This window comes from Abramis brama (genome assembly GCF_963993115.1).
Source record: "Abramis brama genome assembly, chromosome: 9".
NCBI lineage: Eukaryota > Metazoa > Chordata > Actinopteri > Cypriniformes > Leuciscidae > Abramis > Abramis brama.
In genome coordinates this window covers 8,002,513-8,027,121 of record NC_139971.1, presented here as the reverse complement: position 1 = coordinate 8,027,121, position 24,609 = coordinate 8,002,513, and the positions used below count along the sequence as shown (strand labels likewise).

Genomic DNA, 24,609 nt, shown 5'->3' with positions numbered 1-24,609 from the left:
TCCTTTGTTTAGTTTTCCCGCCACTCCATGGTTACCATCATTATTAGTTAATTAGGTTCAGCTGTGTTTGCTTTAATAGTTTGTCCCTCACATTCTCTTTCCGATCACCGGTAAATGTGTGTAGCTCAGCCTGTTTACCTGTCTTCTAGATTATCATTAAAACATTGTATTGGAAATTATCTTCTTCTTCGTCTGCCTTCCTGCAACCCACCGTGACAGTATGATAGGCCTATTGATTCCATTTTTTAATCGATTCTTTTGTATTTATGCATCAATGCAGACTCAAAGTTCAAATCTGTGCATACGCACATTTTATAAATGAGGCCCATAAACTGTTATTGGTCACCATCTGTTTAACAAACCAATAGCACAAGGGCAACCAATCATAAGTGCAAGCATAAGTGCACCTTAATTATTTTACAAAGTCTGAAAGGTTAAAGAAAAAAATTTGAAGCCATTATAATCTTTTAAAACAGAAATTACTGTTGTTGTTTAACCATTTTTCTCAGAATCATTCTAAGGACCAGAAAACGTCCATGATTACACTTGCTGGAGTAGATGTAAGGTCCCATGATTCCTAAAAATCAGTAACTTCAATTATGTATAAACACAACAACCACAGGAGAAAAAAAAAAGATTACTTTGGTGATTGTGGTCGGTAAACACATTAAATGCTTACTTTTACAAACACACACGCACCAAAACCTCTGATTATATGCTTAAGTGGAATCCTTCATTTTTCTTTCAGTAGCTTCCTCTCTGAATTTGCTGTTGTGTCCAAAGAATCAGCATCGTTAATCCGTCTAAATGATCCATCTCCCGTTTCGAGAGAGCCTTCATCAGTCCAGTCAATTAAGATCTGGCCGTGACAACCATCTAATCGCTGTGCAAAACTGACAATGCTGCTATGACCAATCGAAAGCAGAATTAGAAGAAAGCCTGTCTCTTCATAAAGACAGTGCGATGACAATGCTTTGACATGGCCACATGAGAATGTGAGGATTTCATTGTCACACTCTGTGACTTTCTGATCTCCTCTAATCCCGAGGCAACACGAGCGAGCGAGAGTGCAACAAATACCCGCCTCGCTATACGAGGTTAAAGAAGCCACATGGCATCCACTTGAATCGGTGCATGCTCTAACAGTGTTATTTTTGTGCTCGTGAGGCAGCAAAAAGCATTATTTTGTTTTCTGTGCCCTCCGGTAGAAGACGAATGTTCCATCTAGGCCTGTCGTGATTATTTGAGATAACGTGATCATTGAAGCTTGTGAGTGGGGAGTGGTTGTCAGGGCTTTACTATGTAGTTGCTAAGAGGTATTTATAGTGTTGTAACGTGGTTGCTAGGATGTTCAGGGTGGCTGCCAGGGACTCAAGTCTCTTTTTTTTTAACCCCATTCTCATGTTCTGGTGTTAACATTTCTGCAAATTGGTTGTTTCTTGCAATGAAATGTCCATTGAGTGGCGGTAAAAGCACGTTCGGTTTTCTTCAAAACCAATAAATGTGAATCTGACGTTTTATTGCGTTGTTTGTTGAACATATTGTGGCAATTTGGAAATAAAATGTCCAGTGACTGGAATTAAGGGTAATGCTTTGAAAAGGGTAATGCTAAACCACTAAACTAAACTGCTCTAGTGTTCATTTAAACAGGAAGCTGCATCGAATTGTACATAGATACGCTTTTGGTGTTTTGCAGAAATGAAGGGGCACAATTTCCCAATGTATTCCCAATATTCTGGCTATTGTTCTAGTGTAAAGGCCCGTTCACATCAAGGACGATAACTATAAAGATAATGATAAAGAAAAAAATGATTCTAAATATAGAAGAATAGCAAAGCCCACACCACAACTACAACGATAATGGCACAGAGACACAATATCATTGGAATCCCTTTCAGAACTATTTTCCCCAGCTGATGAACGATAAAAACATTGACAGCCAATCAGAATCCATCCTGCTTCAAAGAGTTTGAACACTTACAGCGACAGACGACAAAACTGCAGCGCGTGTTTAGAATAAACACAACAATATGGTGTGGGTGCTAATATAGTTATCGTTATCTTTATATTTATCGTTCTTGGTGTGAAAGGGCCTTAGGTCTAAAAGATTTTTTCCACCCATTTTAATTCAGGGTGAAGAACATATGTCTGATCTTTTAGAAGTATTTACAAGTAGTCACACACCTCTTAACAAGCTGCATGAATTTATGAACAACACAACAGCTTATCATTACCCACCTGTCCTCACAACAGAGCAAAAAAACATGAGGCAGTTACTATCAGTCCAGCCAGGGGCAATCAGAAATGGGCAAAAGCCACTATCCTGCTGGAAACCTCTCTTGAAAATGCAGCTGGAATGATTCTGGCATATGTCACATTCAAAAGCCGCAGGGAGCCCGTGAAGCTGACGTACAGAGGTTCTGCTTTTGTGGTCCCAACAACAGCTGCACTCAGCCTGGGCTTTGGGACCTCTGTTGGCCCCTGCGGAGCAGAAGACAGAGAAGGATGCTTCGGCCAATCGCTGATGTAAGGATGTGAGAGAATCTTTTTTTTTTTTTCTTCAAGTTGCAAAGTAACCCTCTGAGGTGTTAATTTAGTGAGGGATTCTAATTAGTGTGTCACCGTAATGCACCATTTGGAGGAAGTGTGATGGTTTAAAATCTGACCTGAAAGTCACTGTTCTCTCTGAAATAAGAGAGCAGAATAGATAAATATTCCAAATCAATATCTCTTCCATACCGGTGTTTAAAGTCCCCCTGTGGTGAAAATCAAGGTTGTAATGTTGTGTATGTATAAGTGGTGTTTTTAATATGCTTTAAGACAAACCATGTGCAAATTCATAAGTCAATACCATTGCTGAGTATTTTCTCCTTAAAACTGCAGTGAACCAAAGACAGTCTCAAAAAACGCGGTTTGAGATCGCTGGTGTTTCTGACGTCACAAACTACCTTGTAACCAATCACGTCAACCTGTGATCGTCAACGAGTGGATCTCTGAGCTGGTGTGAGTGAGTGGAGGTGGGGCTAATTTGCATATTCATAGAACCGCGTATACTGAATGAGGCAAGTGTGTAATAGAGTTACATTCAAGCTATTTTAAGGCATGAATAATTTTATTTTCAAGGAAAACATTTAAATATGTAGTTTTGGTGGTCAAAGATGAGTTTTAAGGGATAACATTATTGACTACAGGGGGACTTTAACATTTTAATGCTATGCTTAAACATAAGCTTAAACAAAAACTACGTAAGCTACCAAACAGAATTGCAAACATTGGCTTCCAAAATACTGAATTGTGTGTTTAAAAAAATTGCTAGTCATTTGCATCGTTAAACTTTTTGATGTCACCAACACGGTCACTTTTGTTGCCAGCAATCAACTATAAAAAGAATTGACTTTATCCTATAAATCACTGTTGGCTCTTTAGCTAATTGTCTTTGCGTATGTAAACTTTCTGTCAAAAGATTACACACTTCATGCTTTAAATTAATACAGGACAATTAAGTCAAGTGATTTTTTATTTGTAGCATTTCTCCATGTTGTTCCAAAAAAGCTTTATGGCTTAAAGATTCAAGTGAGAAAGTCAAAGGCGAATATGGCAAGACAAATAAAAACTCCTTCATTTTAAGTATTAGAGAGGAAAAACCTTTTAACCAATTAAACTAGGTTGTACAAGAAGCACACAACTAAACAGAAGGGCATGCAGCCATGCTCCAAAAATTGTAACTCAAAATGAAATAAGCAGTAGGCAAAACAGCTTATTACTGAACAAAAAGCAAACATTTGGTTTTTGCAAGCCTTATTATGTAACTTTAAAGGAGCTAGACAAAAATGTCTAATGATCTGATTCTTATTGTATGTATCATCTTGTACTGCAGGTTGAATGTCCAATTCCACAGAAATGTTAACCATGAAAAACTGAAAGATATCAAGAAGAGGAACAAATGTCTATGACATGCATTTAAGGTCTACCATTTCCTTTATTAAAGAGCTATACTGGTTTAAATAATTTATTCAGCACATAAGATGTGCACCAGTACTAAAACAAAATTTGTTGGGCTCATATTTCAAAAGAGATAAAATGACTGTTTACTGTATGTTCACTTTGCTATTTCCAAAAAGACAAGGATATGTATGAGAAATATATAGGCCTACACTCATTTTATTTTACTCAATTTATGAGAGTCACATTTATAAAGTGACTGCACTTCAGTGAAAATGTCATTTCTAAAAATGTGTCACTGCCATTGTTTTGTCTCAAGATGCAAACCAGTAATGTTTTTTTTTTCTTTTCTTCTAAGGCATGATCATTAAAGATACTTAAATGTCCTAATTGAACTAAAGTCTGATTCTGGCTTAATCTAAGCCCTGTCTGTGAAACCAGGCCTATATGTTATTTGGAGAGCTGCATTGTGTTTTTATTTCTATTTTTGAATTGTGCATTAGAATATTCCTACAAATGTAATGCCTACCAAAAGCACTATTTTAAATTGGGGGGAAAAAGTCTAAACTGATAATTTCCTACTGACTGAGCTTTGTCTGCAGGGGTTTAGGATTTTACACAAAAATGGTTCATTACACTGGTAATTAGTATTTTCCTTGAGTTAGATTTCACCTTTTCATTGCAAATTTCTCATCCGTAAGGCTGGAATTGCTCTGTTTCAGCTAATGCAACTCAGAGCTCACTGGCATGATCGAATGGCCGTGAAAATCCCCAAACAGACTAGATAAGCAAAATTACTTCCCAGACAGGCTTGATCTATTATGTATCTGGACTGAACATTTTGTAGGGCATTTTGTGCTTCGATTGAGACTGCTCTTGTTCAAACAGAAGAAAGGATGGCTGGTGCAAATACAGCTGGTCCTGTAAGAGATGCTTAAAAGCCGACACTTAAACTTCATCTTTCAGCAAGACCAGCTTAGACCAGCATGGCCTTTCTGAAGGTTGAATCAGGAAAATCTTGTAGGATCCCAATTCAAATACGAATCTCATGCAGTTGACAATTATGGTGCAAAAGTTCTAAAAAAAAGTTCTAAAAATTGCCGAAGACTCTTCAAGAACCGTTCAAAGGATCACATATGAACAAACCTGGTTGGAAAAAAAACAGATCATAAGGTGGTCACACTTGTTAGTGGAACATGGTAGCTAGTTGTTACTGGACCAAGATGGTCTAGTTACTCAGCCAAAACAGCCTGGACCAGATCATTACAAGTTTGGAACCCATCTGTGGGTGTGTTTTTTTTTTTTTAACAAGAACAAAATGTACTTTGAGAAAAGTTAAGTGCAACATTTTTAATTCAGTAAAATTAGATTCCAAACACATATTTATGAAGTTCCAGGAATGCTGTGAGAGGTCAAAAACGTATAATGGTCTGGAATTCTAAAAAACTATTTTTTGTCAGTTTGAACCCATTTGTTCCAAACAATGCAAATGTTCCAACTATTAACCCAAATGCATATGACAGGAATAACTTGAATCCCAATGTAAGGCCTGTTTTCTGGGACACAAGTGTGTGTGTGTGCAACAAGGAAATTTATTTCCATTGTTCCATATCTCAGGAGAAAATGTATGTACTTTTGTATTCCAGTTCTGGCTTTGACAAAACTGCTATTTACCTACAAACAGAGCTATTAGCCCATTGCGTGCTGTTGTGAGCGTCTGCTTTGAAGAAATGGCTCCTTCAATCAGTCAATTCCGTGTGAGACCTACCAAATTATCAAGAGATTGCAGAGCCTTTAAGTCATTATGGTAAAAAGCTGTCATCATTAATTCCAAAAATATCTTCAATTCTTTCTCCATGAGAAGAGAGCTTTTGATCCATTTTGAGCCAGTACAACATTTCCTCCGCATTAAAACCTTCGACAGGCCCACCCGTAACTACCACTTCGTTTGTTAACATTAGTTAATTAATTAAGTATAATGAAGTAATTATGAACTTTTTACAGAATTTATAAATACACTATTGTTCATTATTAATTCATGTTTGTTCATAACACATGAACTAATGTTCAGTTATACAACTTGAAAATAAAAATTCTGTCAACATTTACAGAGTTTCTTTCTTCTGTTGAACACAAAAGAAGATATTTTGAAGAATGTTGGTAACCAGACAGTTTACAGTAGCATTGACTTCCATTGTATATTTTTTTCCCTGCTATGGAAGTGGCTACCATCAACTGTCTGGTTACCAACATTCTTCAAAATATCTTCATTTATTTGAGTTGAACTAAAAAGATGACAGAATTTTTCTTTTTGGGTGAACTATCCCTTTAAATACTGTAGAGTGTCCATTGTTAGTTCTTGAAACCTGATGCATAACCTATGTTAACGAATTATTGTAAAGTGTTACCAATAACTATAATATACTATTTTTGAAACACATTTTTTTTTTATATTGTGAAATTATTAGTCAACATGAAATAAAAATGGATCCTATTTCTCCATTCTGCTATGACACACACACGTTTCATGATCCAGTCCAGGGTTATTATCATTAATTAATACTAAAACATTTTTGTTAATTGAAATAAATCTGAAAATAAAATAAAATAAAATATTAATTTAAATGAAAATTGGAAATGTTGCACTGGCAACTAAATGAAATAATATGTTGAATAAGTTGAAGCACCACAATTACTGGAAATAAATAAATAACTAAAACTGATATAAAAATAAACTTAATTAAAATAAAACTAATACAAATGACAAGAACACATAACAAAATTACTAAAAGTTAAAATAAAATGAAAATGAAAACTGACAATACAAAAATAAAAGCAAAATATTAATAAAACTAGTGTATAAATAGTTCTAAAATAACTAAAAAGATGACAGAATTTTCCTTTGTGGGTGAACTATCATTTCAAATACTATAGAGTGTTCATTGTTACCAATACCTATAATATAATACTTTTGAAACACAATTAGTTTTATATTGGTAAATTATTAGTCAACATGAAATAAAAATGGACATGCTATTTGGATATGGATATATATGGATATACACTAGTTTTATATTAATAATATAAATATATACTACTATAAATAATACTAAAATAACACTGATCCAATGAATTCCTGATGCATGTAAGTCTTGTTCTACATTTCACTGAAATATCTCACATTATGGAAGTAAAATGGGTTGCGATCAGTGTTTCACATTGACTTGATGTGAAGTCTAAAACAGCAGGCATAAATATACACTTTCCCAACATCAGTGTCTTTGTCTTGCCACACATCTCTCTGACAGAGATCCAGCCCTGCCCCACCTCACAGCCTGCTATTTGACTTCCTCCAGCACCAGAAAGCCTCTCATTACTGTTAGATCCGCACCTGCCACGCGCTTGTTAGACCGCTCAAAAATAACAAATCAAAGCCAGAGACTCTTTAACACAGCCTGTCCAGATAAGGTCGCTCCACTGTCACATGAAATCAAAAGAGAGTGAGAGAAAGTAGAGGAGCCCTTTCACAGCCTGAGGGATCAACTGCACCATTATCATCTCTGACATTGCATTCATGTGACAGCAAAGCACCGGTGTCCCCATCCAAACATCGTACCTACGTTACGCATAGTTGAAGTTAGCAGTCGTGTTTTGGAGAGAACATTGGACAAAATTAGTTTTGAGGAACAAGATCAAGCTGTTCAAGCTAGTCTTTAACTACTTTGTACTAGCATTTAAATTCATCATTTGATACAATGCACTAATTGTGTACATACATGTTGTTAAAACATTTATTTTAAAATGACCTGCATGTAATTACATCTATAACTACACTCTATATAACTACACATCTCACCCCTAAACCTGTCCCTAACCTTACCCGTATCCCACCTCAATAGCAGCAAAAGTGGTTTGCAATACAAAATAAACACTTTAAATTGTACATATTTTCTGATGTAAGTACATAATAGTTAGACACCTATAAAGTGTGATCAATTGTCTGCTTAATATCTACAAACACTTTATTTTGACAGTCCACCAGACATTCTACCGACTATACCTAACTTTGCAAGTACATGTCAACTTATTTTACAAACCCAGTCTACTAATACTCTAATGAGAGTTAGTTGACATTAAGTTGCAAAGTTACTTGTTGTTAGTAGAATGTCTTAAAGTGGACTATCGTAATAAATTGTAAGTAATAAACACCAATATTAACCAACATATATGTTATAATAACCACAACATTTTAAAATCTTATGAGTTATGATGTAAATTAATCGCTTGCTGAATTATTGTTTTGAATAGAAACAAGTACTGACTCAGCAATGGATCAACCTTTTGTGAATAATCAAAAAGATAGGGGAAAAGGTGTTCACATTTGATTTATATCTTAATTTTTGATCTATACACTGTACATATACATAGGATTAACATCATCGTATTAACATCACATCTTATTAACATCTTACCTCACTATTAACTAGTTTCTTATTAGCATGCATATTACTAGGATATTGGCTGTTTATTAGTAAAGCACATATTAATGCCTTATTCTGCATGATCATATTATACATCCCAATACCTAAACTTAACAACTACCTTACTAATAAGGAGTTACTTTGCCAAAAGTTACTTTAAGTTAGAACCATAGCCTTGTGGAAAGCGCACACTGAAAAAAAAAAAAAAAAGTTGATGCCTTAAATCTTTAAGTACAAGCAATTTGGATGTTTAAATCATTTCAACTTAAATTACATTAAACTGACTTTAAAAAAATAAGGTGAATCTTGCATAACATAAATAAAAGTTGAAAATTGCTTAACATATTTTACTTAAAGCAATGTAAAAATATACAGTGGCACAATAATGCTTTGGGGTGACTATAGTTTGAGTCCTGGACCTTTCCCAATCCCATTCTCCAGACTTTTCCTGTATTTCCGCAACCTGTCCTATCAATGTTGTTGAAGAAAAACATTAGGCCCACCGTTACGGTTTCCTATCCAGTAGTGATACATTCTTTCCTTCGATAGCGATCTCTTTAGGCTCTCATTGAAAGTGTCTCTAAGCTCTCTTATCTCTCCGCCCTCCAGACACTTCTTGTCAGCTCACTCTCCTAAATCTACACCTAATCTCAGATTTATCCGGAATCCAAAATTTGCTCCCATTCCAGGTGTTCACGCAAAGCTTTGTGCTTTCCTTTAAAACAGGGCTGCGGTGTCAAGCTAAACTGTTTACGATGGAACAGATGACTGCCTCTCTGCTGTAACATACCCCATGCTGACATCTCCCAGTATGACCAGTTAAGAATAATTAAAACTGATTAGACTTCAATGCCTCCGTAAACAAAGGGATTCAATTAAGTCTACATCTGCTGAGGTTGAAGAGTTTCACTTTAAATGCAAAACAAGGGAGACACGTTCATATCGCATTTTGCAAATGTGCTTTTAATATTTTATTGAAACTAAATGACTTGGGCCAACAGTCAAATAGCTAGACCTCTGCGTTATTACTCAGAGTCACTTTAAGGTGCCGCCAAGCAGGGGATAATTTGAAATCACACTGAGAGTATTCATTTACCCATCGTGGTATGATCTGGAGTGCAAGACTGACCCAATATAGTCAAAACGGATGGAATCTAGAGCTTTTATCCATCTTTTCCGAGGTCTGATTGAGTGTCTTTGTTTGGGATCTATCTGAATTGTCCTGTCCTTCGTGACATTGCTTTACTGAAGAGAAATACAATTAAATCTGAAGTATCTTGTGAATATCTGTTCTACGTGTTTGTCCTGCCGTTGTAACCCTGCACAGGCTACTGCCTGAGGCTATTTGTGAATGATATGCGTAATGGGAACATGGTAACCTGAATGCCATCACAGAAAGGGGAAAATTAGGTGAATCAATCAAGTTAGGTGAGACACATTTGCTAAAATGCAGTACAGAACTGAGAACTGTGAATTCCCTGCATTGAAGTAAATAGTATGTATGTACGGTATGGGTCTCGTTCTAGTAAAAAAAAAAAAAAAACATATTTACCTTCTTAGTGCACAATTATGGTGCATGATTCATCTGCATGTTACTCCAAATGCAAATGCAAAAAAAAAAAAGTAACTTTCAAAACAACGTGAAAAGCTTAGTGTTCCCATTCAACCCAAAGTTCGCAACCTGGATGTTGACAACTTTGATTCATGGATTTCGAGCCAACCTATATATATATACATATGTATCATTGGTGAAACAGCTAGCCTACAGTACACAGTTACTTTTCAAAGGCCATAAATCAAGATTTGGGCTTTTTCGTCGACATATAGTGTAGTTCCATCATCTACCAGCAGTGGTTAACTGCCAATCAGAAAAGCATTGACCTCATGTTTGGATAATGTTCTGATTCTGAATCCTTCTTTTAAACCTCTCCTTTCATTCTGGTATGCCATACCCACTTTTCACAATCCAATAAATTCTTGACAAATATTTGTGTCATTGAATATCCTGTTTCACTCAAATTACATCAGATTATAGAGTAAAATGTGATGTGAACAGTTTCAGCTTGATTTTATTTTAGGTAATACATTGTGCATTGTTACACTGACACAACATGTTGGTTGATATTTAAATATATGATAAATAATGCAAGAAATCATTGGAGCTGATTTGAAAAGATTACATATTTTCAGTTATAAATTCTGATTACAACTTTAAATAATAGTGTTCTGAACATCAAACAGAAATGAGCATTAATCAACAAGGCCAAAAAGCATCCTCTGTGGGATTCACCATACAATAAGCCAAGATATGCTGGAGCCATGAGACTCTGAGACTGCAGATGTACCAGTCTGAGCAAAATATCATTAGGTCAGAGAGTGAACCGCACTCTGGGCAAGCAACCAGGTTCACCTCCCCTCTGTGGCATCTTCTGCCCAGAAATAACTGTTAGCGACAGAAGATGGAGTGACTCTTCAATGCAGTTTCCCATGTGAATGGTTAGAGAGGTTAGTTTAGACCTTAAAGTGCCTTGCCTCTTACACTTAGAGCTTGCAGTTCAGATGTTTGTTTAAAAGTTAGCCTACTTTCCAGGTAAGTCAAATATCCTCTTTGTTCTATACTTTACAGCATTACTCTTTACAGCATTACTGCTGTAAAGTATAGAACAAAGAGGATATTTGACTTACCTGGAAAGTAGGCTAACTTGTAAACAAACATCTGAACTGCAAGCTCTAAGAGATAAGTAACTAGTCATATAGAATGTACTCTCGGGGAGCATTGGGAGCTTTCTTCTGGTTCAGAGCACTTAATTATATCTGTTGACTATGTTCATATCTTAGTTAAATCTATGTCGATGTTATGTATGCTTTAATAAAAAAATTCAAAAAACTTTTTTTTTTCAAAGTAAAAATGCATTCTCTCAAAGTTTTTCATGTGGAACTCAACCAATTAATACATATCAAAAACACAATTAACTGATTTCTAAACATTTTTGACTTGAGCTGTAATAGAGACTTGAAAATTTTGTCATCATTTACTCATCTTCAAGTTGTTTCAAACTTGTATACCCTTTCTGGTAACACTTTATAACAACTGCATGCTATTAATCATTAGTTAAGCATTTGTAAATTGTTAATTTATCATTTATAAAGCATTAATAGACAGTAATAAGCAGTTTATAAATACAGCTATAAATGCTTTATTATAGATTTATAAGCATGTATATATATAATGTGTTTAATAATTGTATTTTCATACTTTATTAATGATCAATTTAATGATCATTTCTAAATGAAGTATTGCATTATTTACAAACCAGTTATTTAAGAGTTTGTCAGTGTTTCATACGATAACTTAAGTAAATGATTAATAAACAATTTAAATGTACATTGATACATCTTATTATTCAGACATATAATAATAGTTAGTGTGTTAATAAATGCTTTATTAACATGTATTTCTACTGTAATTCATGGTTAATTCAGGTAGTTATAAAGCATTTAGTAGTGGTCAGTTAACTATTTTTGTGAGCTCATCTAAAGTGAGGACTAGTTATGCCTCGCAAAGCATTTACAAAGGAGATTTATAGGCGACGCCTTCTTCTAAACAGAAAAATAATAATCATAATAATATAAATTATAATAGGGGTGCACTTTTTTTCACTTAAGCAGCTGCCTCCCAAATGTCTGTGCATGACTTTGATTCTAAGTCAAGGTCTGAAAACTTCCTTTTTTATCATATAGTGATCATCTTCAAAACGAAACAAGCCAGACAAAAGGAAACAAAAAACCTGAAAAGCTACTGTACAAAAATAAACACACTTGCAGTATCTTGACAAGGACAAGATGTCTACAAATACAGCACATGTAGATTATTAGGCCACACCACAAAACCACATTGCTCAAAGGAGACAATACAAGACCTCATGAAACTGTAAGACAACAATGATTTTAGTATTTGTGTGTGTGTGTGTGTGTGTGTGTGTGTGTGTGTGTGTGTGTGTGTGTGTGTGTGTGTGTGTGTGTGTGTGTGTTTGTGTGTGTGTGTGATATTGATTCAAAAAATAAGATTCAGAGTTCCGTTTTGAGGATTTCTCATCTGAACCTTCACCAAGACGTGCAGACCTACCAGAATCAGATGAGGGAATGAACTTGTAATTATTTTTGAAATAAGGTCAGATGACACAGATCTGATACAGATTTGTGTCAAGAACTGAGAGTGACATTTCTGGTGTAGAGGCCCGTGGTCATTATGAGAAAAGAGTTGACGTGTGTGAATGACAGGCTGTCTAATTATTTGTTTAGGATTTTGTATCTCTGAGCTACTGTCTGCTGACTGTTGAAGCTCCAGATCAGTGGCAGGTGGGATGTATAATTATCTCAGTCTCCAGAATGTTTTATATGCCAAGCATTTGTATACGTCCAAGATGAGTCATCAATATATTTGTTCCATTTTCCAGGAAAAGAACAACTGTACATTTTAATTATGTACATCTGATAAAAGTTAACATTTAGGAGTACACTCGCAAATATTATGCCAACACAATAAGAGATTTTCTAGGGAAAATCCAAAAATCAAAAGTTTTTTGACCAAAATTGACCAAACCCTACTGCAACACTGACAGACTTAAAAGGATAGTTCTCTCAAAAATGAAAATTTGCTGTTAATTTACTCAGCCTTAGGCCATCCAAGATGTAGGTGTTTTTTTTCTTCAGTAAAAGAGTAAAACAGTTTTTAGCTGAAACCGTCATCCTTGGTGATTCAATGGCTACTGTTACTTAAAAGCATATACAAGCAAAATTAATAACCGTGGCTCCTAGGTCTTAAGAGGCAAAACGATCGGTCTGTGTAAGAAACTGAACATTATTTACAACATTGTTACCTGTAATCCACAGCCTCGACAAACGGTCCTGAGCGTGTTCACAGCAGTCTGGAGCGCGAGCTTCCTGTCGCAATGTCATGTTTTCAAGTCCCCATGAAATCAAAATAGAAGGTAGAACAGATCGGCGCATACCAGAAAACGTATCGGACCCATTTGAATTCTGCACGAAATGCTGTCTATTACAGGTAATAATGTTGTAAACAATGCTCAGTTTATTGCACAGACCGATCGTCTCACTTCATAAGACCTCGATGTATTCTCAGGAGCCACTGGTTTTAATTTTGATTTGCCTGTATATTATTGGGGTGATAGTTGCCATTGATTTGCATTATATGAAACACAAAGGACCACGGTTTCAGCTAAACATTTCTTTACTGTTCTACTGAAGAAAAAAAGACACCTACATCTGGCAACAAATTAACAACAAATTTGAGAATCTCAGTTCTCTCATATTGTACATACTGAAATATATCACCAGCAGCACTACTGCAAAACTGTGAAAACATAAACCTTTTAAATTACATACAACCTAAATGTTTTCTCAAATGCATAAGCATATTAAATGATTTACAGAATCAGAATATGCATCTATTGTGGGGATTATAAACAACAGCATAAGAAACTGCCTGGAACATGCATTTTAAGATCTTTACTTAAGACACCAGCTTCGAGAAATCCTGCAGACATTCTTGTCCATTTTCATTTTATTAGTGCGTATCTCAGTCAGTGAAAAGCACTCCAGGTCCTATTATCTTATCTCAGGAAAACGCTGCTGGTTTACCCTATGTACGTTGACACAGTTTCTTCAAGCCTCGAGGTGCATCTGTCACTTTCAATTAACCCAGACCCCTGGACCACTGGTTCATGTCAATAACCTTTAGGTAGGGTGAGCGCTATGGCTAAAAGCTTATGTCATGTAACCAGTATATGATTCATTTTATATCATGGTAACAGTATATGCCACAGTACAGTCACAATATTGTACTGTTGACAGTAAAACCAAGGCAACTTTAAAACTAATATTTATAAATGGACAATTTGAATTCCTAATACCAATCTTGATACCACAGAAAATACTAAGATCTTATTAAAAAAAAAAAAAAAAAATGTTATGTTATGTTATTATTTAATTATTATATTATATAAATGAGTGATGATAATTTACTAATAGATTATAAGTTCTGGAAAAAAGCAAATATTATAAGTGTATTAAAAATAATAATACATTAATGTTTGAATTATGATATATTTCAAAATAGCATCTATTTTAAAATATTTTAATATTTTAAAATGGACTTGGGGTCTCTCAGACCCAAAACAGAACAAGAGTGTTAAGTAAACAGAGCAAAGACATAAATTAATAACAGTTAACAGCTTTTTCTTGCCAATTACATTTAATAAATATTGATGATTTAATAGAGAGTGGCAGGTCTATCAGGTAACACATTGGGCATATATATTGTTCCATCTGTTTATATTCACCAAAGACAAAGCTTACCAAGGTGGGCATTTTGACAAAGAAGTGCATATGAACGTTTGTCACACACAGATGCATCATCGCAAGGTACAAGAGCTATTCACAGAGAAAGAACCCACATACACAACTGAGCAATGAAAAGCTGCAGGGTAAAGAACTTTAGCAAATTTAGTAGGCTACTACCAAATTTGTGCCAAATTATGAGCGCTTTTGACAAAGCTAGTTCTGAGTAACACTTGACCACACATAAATTGTTTTCTATGTTACTGTTACACAAAACCATTACGTTTTATATAAGAATTGGTTAAATAAAATTTTAATTTTAGATGGAGACATGTCAAACTGTGATGAAAATTAAAATCTAAATTAAACTACTGTGTGAATTTTAAAGCATATACAGTGAGCTGATATTACACTAATAAACTTACTTTAATAGACTTTGTCTATAGGGATACGTTCAAAATTACTTTTTTAAATATTGTATAGCTTACAATATAACCTATCACCACAGGCGTCATTCACGGTGGGAACATGTCTTCACTTCTCTTTGTCATGGTCGATTTGGTTTCGGACACTTTTTGAAATAGCTCACGGCAGGGATGATTCTAATACAGGAGCGTGTCCAATTGTTGAACTGGAGTTTTCATTTTGTTAGTAGGTATTAAAATGATAGGCTATCCGTCTCTTAAATTTGTCATTTTTAACGTTTTTAATCCCCACTCATGATAATGTACATCCACTGACAATTTTAGTTTATTAAAACAAAAGCATTATATTAAGGCGGATTAGATCCAGAATCCCTTGTGTTACCACACAACCAATGAATCATCATGATATCCTCAAGCTGATAGATACACTAACTTACAAAATCCTAAAAATAAAATTGAACTGTAGCACTTGAATATCTGAAAACGGTATTCAGAAATGAGCCACTCGGTGTGCAACTGAAACAGTTTAGTCATAATAAAACTGGTAACCTGCAATGGTTACCTAAAATAACTGTTCTTTACTTGACTTAACCCTTAAATTAATGTATTTAGGTTGGTTCAGCAATATTTTTGACTTGAATTAAACCAGTTAATTTAAATGTTATCATTTTAAAGTCATTTAAGAGTTACGGTATTGGCTGAAATGGAAATTCGACATCCTTTATTAAAATATTATTAAAAATGTTAAAGATTTTGTAAGCATATTGCATAGTTGTGCTTGGAGTCACTTGTTTCATTTGTGATAACAAAACATCACATTTTGGCCAGGCTGTCATACAAATAAATTATGAACACATGCAAAAACAAGAGAGAAGTTGTGTGGTTTGAACGACAGCTCTCGACCTGTGGTTAGAAGCATAGTTTCTAGTTTGCATGACATGTAGACTTAATAAATCCTTATTTTGAGCAAAATAAGCAAGCTGACATTCATTACAATCTGTATCTTTTATTTAGAAGACATACAAATGCCATTTATGTCTTTTAGTTTGTCAAGAGATTTAAAGCACCATTTTTGAAGAGTGCGCATGTGTGAACGTGCTCTACCACGTAAGAACGAGCCTATGATTGAATCTGGAAATAGAGAAAAATAACTGAGAAAAATTTAAAAATAGTCCTCAGATGCCATGTCTGTAATTTATAACAAAACATCTAGCGTTAATTCGATCTCAACATATTCATTAAAAAGTAGTTATTACTCCACCACCTGCGTGACATCATAAACCAACGTGGTTGAACAACCAATTTGCGACAGTATGGTTTCGGGAAACAGTCGTGACTGGCTAGTTAATTTCTTCAACGATGCATCGTACTATGGTAGTGAACCAGCGAGTTACGTCGTTGTACGGGAAACGCACCCCTGGACATCACTACTGTATTACAGACCTGATCAAATTTCACAATATTAAAATAATATTAAGCCAAAGCCAAAATAATATTCACGAGCTACTAAATTCTCATGTAATGATGACATCACAACTAACACACACAATGGTTTCTATGTTTTATGGTGACTTTCCATAGACGTAATGATTTTAATACTGTACAAACTGTATATTCTGTCCCCTTACACTAAACCGACCCCTAAACCTACCCACCACAGAAAACTTTTTGCATTTTTACATTTTCAAAAAAACTCATTCTGTATGATTTACAAGCTTGTTTCCTCATGGGGACCTCAATTTAGGTCCCCACGGTTACACAAGTCCCCATGAGTCTGTGTGCATTCAGTTTGAAGTCCCCACCGGGATAGAAAAACAAAGACACACACGCACACTTCCAAACTCCATCATCACTGTCCCTACCACATTTTAATATGAAGAGCGCCCATGCGCACCACTCAACCTAAAAGCTACCAAAGACAGAAACCCTGACAGAGATACAGGGTAAAATTACTCAAATAACATTTTAGAGTAATTTACATCAAAGTGCACGGCGTTCTGTAGCGGCTCTGAACCCCAGGGGAGATGGACAAATCTGACCTCACACTTAAAGCAAAAAAACATATACTGCTTTAGTGCACTCAATTACAGTAGCATGCATCCAGTGTGATGTGTGTGTGCGTGTGTGCTTGTGTGTCAAAGAGAGTGAACTTGGGCAAGCAAAGTACTGTATTCATTATTGCAGTATATGCCAAAGGGGAAGATTTATAAAAAACAAAAAAAAACAAAAACACAATGATATCAGAAGTACTCCACTGAATCTATTTACAGATATTTCACAGTTAAAACTCATGTTTTTATTTGCAGTCATCCAGTGCATATTTAAACAGATTTTCTTTAGCTTATTAATATGCAATCAACTGTGCCTGTTTGTTACCGAATTGCAGTGGTGTTTTTTGTGTTTTTGGCTGGCATACACATAAGTAAGATGGATGTGGCTGTTAACACAACAGCGCAATTAGTAACAGGCATTAGCTGCATCAGCTTTAAGAATGTTCAGATTAAAAAAACTGCTCAAACTCTTTATTTCTCCTTTTTACTCCTGACACTTCATAAATCCTAACACATTCACAGCGCAAACACATTTCCGTTAAGCAATATCAGATGATCAAGGGTGCTGTGGTTCTGTAATCAATGCCATGCTGATATTCATTACAACAACTTGATTGCAAATGTCCTATTCATTTTATGAAACAGTTCAATAAATAAACAAATAAACAAGAAATTTGTATTGTTTCATGTTTACCCATGTCAACTCATGTTTCAGACCAAATCTGACCATTTCTTACTGTTCAAAAGATTGGGGTCTATAAGTTTTTTTATTCTCAAATATGCATTACACTGTTCAAAAGTGACAGTAAAGACTTTTACATTGATACTATTCATGTTTACAAAAAATTAAAAATAAAATCCTAATAATTTCTGGAGCAGCAAATCAACATATTAGAATGATTTCTGAGGGATAATGTGACACTGTAGACTGGAGTAATGATGCTGGAAATTCAGCTTTGTCATTACAGGAATATATTATTTTAAATATATAAAAAATATTTAAACTGTAATAATATTTTACCGTTTTACTGTATATTTTTGCAAGCTGATGCAAAGTTTCTCGGGGAACGCAAAACTTTTGTGAGCGAAAGCAAAAACATTGGAATATATTTTATCCTCCCATCTGGTATTTTATGTCCCTTTAGGGGCTCTTGAACGTTTGTGTATACATTTAAAATGTATATTTGCAAGTACAATTGTAACAATTATACTATTGTATTTGTTGTACTGAATTTAATTTATGATTTAATAAAAAACAAAAATCTATGTGTCTGAATTCTCCGCTGTGTTGAGAAGATTTGTAACATAATTTTCTATGCAATTTATTTATTTATTTATTTATTTTTTATGAAATATGCCTTGGACATTTATTCTTTCTTTTTGGAGATTCATCCAGTAAAAGACAATTTCAAAGATAAGCAAAGTTTTAAGAAGTGTAAAATTGCTTTTAGGTAAAAAATTGAAATATTGATCCAAGTAAAAACGCAGCTTCTTCAAAACAGCGTTCTTCAGAGAGGTAATGCATTTCCATTTGATTCCTATTTCCCATGCTTATAATAACAGGGTCTGTGTCATTATGGCACACACCACATCTTCAATGTGTTTCACTTTTAACTGAATATAGAAGAAACAACAGAAACCCTGACATAAAGTTTTGGAAGACTCCACATGGTCGTGTGAGCAAGTATGTGTCTGCTGTGTTAAGTCTCCTGAATGAAGGTCTGACCCAGTTGGAGAGTGTCTGAGGCGTTGCTAAGTAACTACTCAAACGGGTCATGCACAGGAGCTGTGGTGAACACCACATGCGGCCACACCGGGTGTTTTTAACACCATGACACAATACTCCATGTTTGTCCGCTTCCTTTTCTGTTTATTCTCTAAAAGCATTTGGCCCTGATATACAGGTGTGAATCTTCTTTTATGAGGCATACTAATATATATTTTCTTGCTTTTTACTAGGCCTGTCATGATTATTGAATAGTTGTCTGATTGTGGTCAGAAAAAAAAGCATTATTTTTTTTCTTTTTTTCTTGGAATTCCAAATTCAATCAATGGAATTTCAATTAAATCAAGTAAAAATCAACAAGACTCTTCTTTTTCAGTGTAGCCCACACTTTCCACACATAACTCGATTTTGACCTGTTTAGTCATCATTTTGGAGCATCCCTGCCTGTCAGTGTAGTGAGGCCAATAGGCAATGACATCTGACCTTTAGTTGTAGTATGGATCACATCTTCCAAACTGGCATAGGATAATGAAACAAAATGCATGACTTCTATTCTTCATCTCTGCCTTCACCCTCACTGCTTCTATCCTCTTTGATCCTCAACGTCTTCCTTGCTTACAGCCTTATTTTCTGATCACTTTCATCAATACTTTCTGGAAAAGGAAAAGCTTGTCCTCTCGGTCTACTATACAACTTGCTAACATCAACCTAAAACACAGGCAAAAATACAAAATATACTGCCTGCCATTACTGAACAATAGGACTTTGTCATTTATGCATGACGAAGATTTTTTGGGTCTTTGAGTTATTATTATTATTTTTTTTTTCAAAATTTGAATTAACAATGACTAGAAACTTTAGAAAGCAAATATGTTTGTACAATATATATAGTCCTAAAGTCCTAAATATATATATATTATATATATATTATTGTTATTATTGAATTTGTATGTATTGTCTAGTCTAAAAAAAAATCGCTATGGTGCCTTGACAGCATGTGATACTGTAACATGTGATTAGCATGTGCTAATGTCTCCTTCACTTCCTTGTTAACAAAAATGACAATTACATGGCAAATACATGTTAATTTTATTGGCTGAAGGGAATAATGCATTTACATATGAAGTTCTATATGAAATTACTAAAATGTAATTTAAAAAATAATAATAATTATATATATTTTTTAGCTTGAACAATATTATTGTATTTTAAATGCAATTTTATAATAGTCATTTATAAATGGCTGTCCCATTGAGGGTTAAATTCACATTTTGAAAAAAAAAAAAAAAAAAAAAGCACTGTTGTAAAGATAGTCAAAAGTCTTTCTTCATAAGAAATGAAGTTTGGTTTTAATAAGACAGCATTATATTAGATTATATTATATTATATTATTTGGGTCTGTTTTATTATGTATTTTTATTATTATTAAACTACATATTCCAAGTAAAAATAAATAAATAAATAATGTATTAGGCTTACACTGTAAGGGACATCAACAAAACCGAATTAAATTACTAAATCACTATTTTTTTCTTTCATTTAAACAACGTATGCAACAGTTTTGTCTAAAAACAACAACATAAAAAAACTAGCTACAAAGCACTCCCTGTTACTTATCTTGTTACCTATCTAACATAAACGTATACCATCCATTTACACTCAGAGCATGCTGGGGTCTGAAAATCCCTAGCCAAAATGCTGCAATTCTTTCACTGTTTTCAACTGAAATATTGAAAACAACATTATTTCAAGTTCATTGCATAATTCTTTTGAGGCAAAATATTTACTCACATTTCCTGAGCCTTGCTAATATTTGATTCATATCCTCTAATAAACTTAGTGGACAAAACACAACTAAAAGCACAGCATGCCATTTAATTTCATTAATTGCACACTGCTGCAAAGCTTAGAAGATAAAACAGACAATGAATGGAGACAGAAACGGATATTAATATCTTCTAATGCAGCTGTATTATGGGTATGCAAACATAACATCTCTAATATAATAACCACCAGACTCTGAAAATGCACGCAGACGCTATTTCTCTTCTCAGATCTCCAGTCTTGGCTGCCCCTGATGTGGATTCTGCGGGTACTAAAATCAAAGTACCCAATGAATGCAAGACGCCTTTTACGTTCCTACTGTGTGCGCAAAAGAGAATCTAATCAACTTGCTACCCACAAAACAGCAGGGTGCTCCAATTTCATATTTACTCGCAAAGCTAAAACAACCTCATTAAAGTGTTACACACTAATTTAACTGCGAGACAAAAGAAAAATTAATGTACAAGGGAGACGCATCTTTATGGATCTAATATTTTCCAGGGAAATCGGATGACTGCTGGAGGCCATCGGGATCGAAAACATGTAATTTAGTTTAAGAAACCATTTTGTGTTGTGGAAAAATGTCAGCATTAACCGCAGTTAATGTAAATGTTATCCGAGTCAATATGCAAGAGACTTGGTTGATATCTGCTGCTCAAAATGTTAACCACTGGTGAGATGGTCAGCTCTGTCACAAGTCACAAGTTTATACTTAAAATGATCATGCAAATTCTAAACTGCATCATGTAAAAAGACAAAATTGAGTAGGCCTAGATTTGTCTCAAGGTTATGCATGGGTTGCTATGCAATTTCAGAACTGTATTCTTGAGAATCAGAGAGAATTTATTTTTACACTGTAAAGTTGTGCATTGTGCAGTTCTAACCACTATTATGAACTGGAGTACTTGATCTGACCCTTAAAGTGAGCTAGTTGGTTCAGTCATTCAGAATCATGTTCTAATATATCCAGTTAAATTAGAGGTTATTTTAGGTTACCTGACAAAACCATTTTACAGTGTACTGATCGACAAGTTTTTTGTTATTGTTGTTTTTTTGTTCACCAGCTAACAAGCATGTGAACAAAGATTTTTTTTAAAAAAAGTCCAAAAAAGTATACATCAAAAAAGCAAAGAAAATATCACACAAGTTCAACAACGAACGGAATCGTCTTCATTTTGAAAGCAAGACACGAGAGCAAATACTGCATGAAAGTGTTTCAGCAAGAAGCGGAGAGCTTACATCAAAGTAAAGTTCAGTATAAAAACTTTCCAAAGCTTGCTCATGGGACATTTCCGTGACATATTTTCAGTCCGAGGATAACTTTGAAAAGAGGAAAGACATCGCAGGGCCGAAAGCAAAGAGTGGAAATGTTCAGAATTGCACTATTGTTTCTGTGATAACCAACATTCTTCTTGAGGGGCAATAATCTAACAAACAAAGTTTTGCAAATAAACTCACTCTGCTTCCAAAATGAATAGTCTTGACAGTGGCACTGTTAAAACTGGACAACTGTTCAAATCAATCACAGCTTATCTATTCCCCCAAGAGTGAACAAATCACTAATGAGGTCAATAGCATCATTCATCTGAATTATCAACACATTAAAAGCAGAGTAGCAATGCAACAAAACTGTTGCGAAGAAATAAAGTAACTCAGTTGAAAAGTTTTTTCAACACAGCCTTGCATGCAAACACATTTGTGAACTTACTCAGGGTTCCCCACACTTTTTGACCAATGATGTCCATGACTTATTACCTGATAATATCAAAGAAAATGCTAGTATATATATATATATATATATATATATATATATATATATATATATATATATATATATATATATATATATATATATTCTCTGTAAAAAATAAAAAAATAAAATGCATGACTTGAAAAATGTAATTTCAATGACTTCTCAGGGTCTGGAAATCACAATTTTATATAATAAATATATATTTTCTTGGTAGCACTTTACAATAAGGTTCATTTGTTGACATTAGTTAACTCCCTAGTTAACATGAACTAAGAATGAACAATACTTCTTAAGTGTTTATTAATATTAATTAATATTAATTTCAACATTAAAATCAAAGGTTGTATTTGTTGACATTACTTAATGCACTGCGAACTAACATGAACAAAAAATGAACAGCTGTATTTGTATTAACTAATATTAACAAAGATTAATACCACTGTAACAAATGTACTGTTCATTGTTACAGTAGTTCATGTTAGTTCATACATTAACTAATGTTAACTAATGAGCCTTATTTTAAAGTGTTACCATTTTCTTTTCCAGGTTTTCCATTACTGTTGAAACCTAGGTGAATATCTAAACATCTAGCTGAACATCTATGCATGTTCACAATGCAGGCATTCCACCATGTCTGATCGTTTATGCCATCTGCACATTTGTTCCAATACATCGATGCAGTATGATATAAACCAGCACTTGCGGTGTTTATGTGTGCATCGTTACCGTGCAACTTGCTTCAGGTGGGACACACGAAACTCTCGGCGCAGCTGTAATTGCAGTGATAAGCAGCATGTTCAGCAGAAATCACGCCGACTTACTCTGGATGTTGCAAGAAGAGAAACAGCTCACTCCTCCTTCCTCTTCTCCCGTCTGTAAAGTGATGTTGCTCACGGAGTGTCAAATAGTGACAGGTTTTCTTGAACAAAGCCAAACATGGATAAAAAAAAAGAACCCCAGACGCTTCAATCCCGCAAGCTTGCTGTATCTCTACAGGACGCGCCGTTGCGCGCGGTAGCGCATCCTTCAAATGTGTGCGAGGCGCGCGATCTTTTCCACCTCTCCGGCTGTGGTCCAAAACCTCACCTACGATTCCTCCTCAGACGCCTCTCTCTCTCTCTCTCTCTCCCTCCCTTACGACTGAAGCGATGTGAAACAGAGAGAGAGGATGCGCAGTGGCTGGCGGAGTGTCTCAGTTCTTGCACGGCGCGTGCTGGAGTCTCGAGCTGCGAGTGTGTTTGAAGCATCTCGCGCGTCTCAGCCTCGTCCTGAAAAAAAAAAAAAACTGCGCGAAACGGCAAGCGCGCATAACCTGAATCACAACAGACCGTTAAGTGTTTTAGAATACATTTATAAAGAATGTTTTTCGATTTTAAAATTTTGAAACGCAGTTATAGGAAAAATAACTTTGATATTCCCAGTCGCAATTAACTCAGTCATAAACAGTATTAAATGCTCAACAGTTCTGTGGTATTGAAACTAAACCGTTGAAACCTAAATCGCGTTTAGGCTACTGTATAAATCCCAAATGACAACATCTTAAACCAGATAAAACCAGCTTAAACCGTGGTTAGCTTAATGGTTTAAGATGATCTGGCCAAGCACCCCAAACCACCAGCCAACAAAGCCAGCTAAGATAGCAAAGCAGTTTATTTTAAACAGGATATATATAGTTTTTGTATATGTGTGCAAGTTCTTAATTTTTATTTCTATTCATGCACAATTATAAATACTTTGATAAAGGCCATGTTACAAATTTCCTTATAATACATCGTATTCCAGTACACTCATTGGAAAGAACAGTGGCTAGTATAAATACTGTATAGCCTGAGTATAAATAGCCTACATAGGTTATTATTACATGCAGTGTATGTGAATATTTCATACTTCTTGATATCAATTTCCATTAGAAATAGTATTGAATAGTAAATACTACCTAAATGGATAGTTGATTGTATAAAAATATTTAATATTTTTTACAGTTTCCAGTTATGTATATACCAGTTCATAATGGTATAAACTTCCTTTGAAATAGTATTAAATATTA

At 34.7% G+C, this 24,609-nt stretch overlaps 1 protein-coding gene across 2 annotated transcripts in view; it reads right to left on the bottom strand.

The window, feature by feature from the left end:
* cntn5 (contactin 5) overlaps positions 1-23,832 on the bottom strand; it is a 315,250-nt gene extending 291,418 nt beyond the window's left edge. Inside the window, exon 1 of one of the 2 annotated variants that reach the window (XM_084123899.1) lies at positions 23,384-23,832. The gene's annotated coding sequence lies outside the window, so the exon portion shown is untranslated. The remainder of the gene's footprint in view (positions 1-23,383) is intronic. The other variant, XM_084123900.1, reaches the window with a different exon arrangement.
* Between the last annotated feature and the right edge of the window lie 777 nt (positions 23,833-24,609).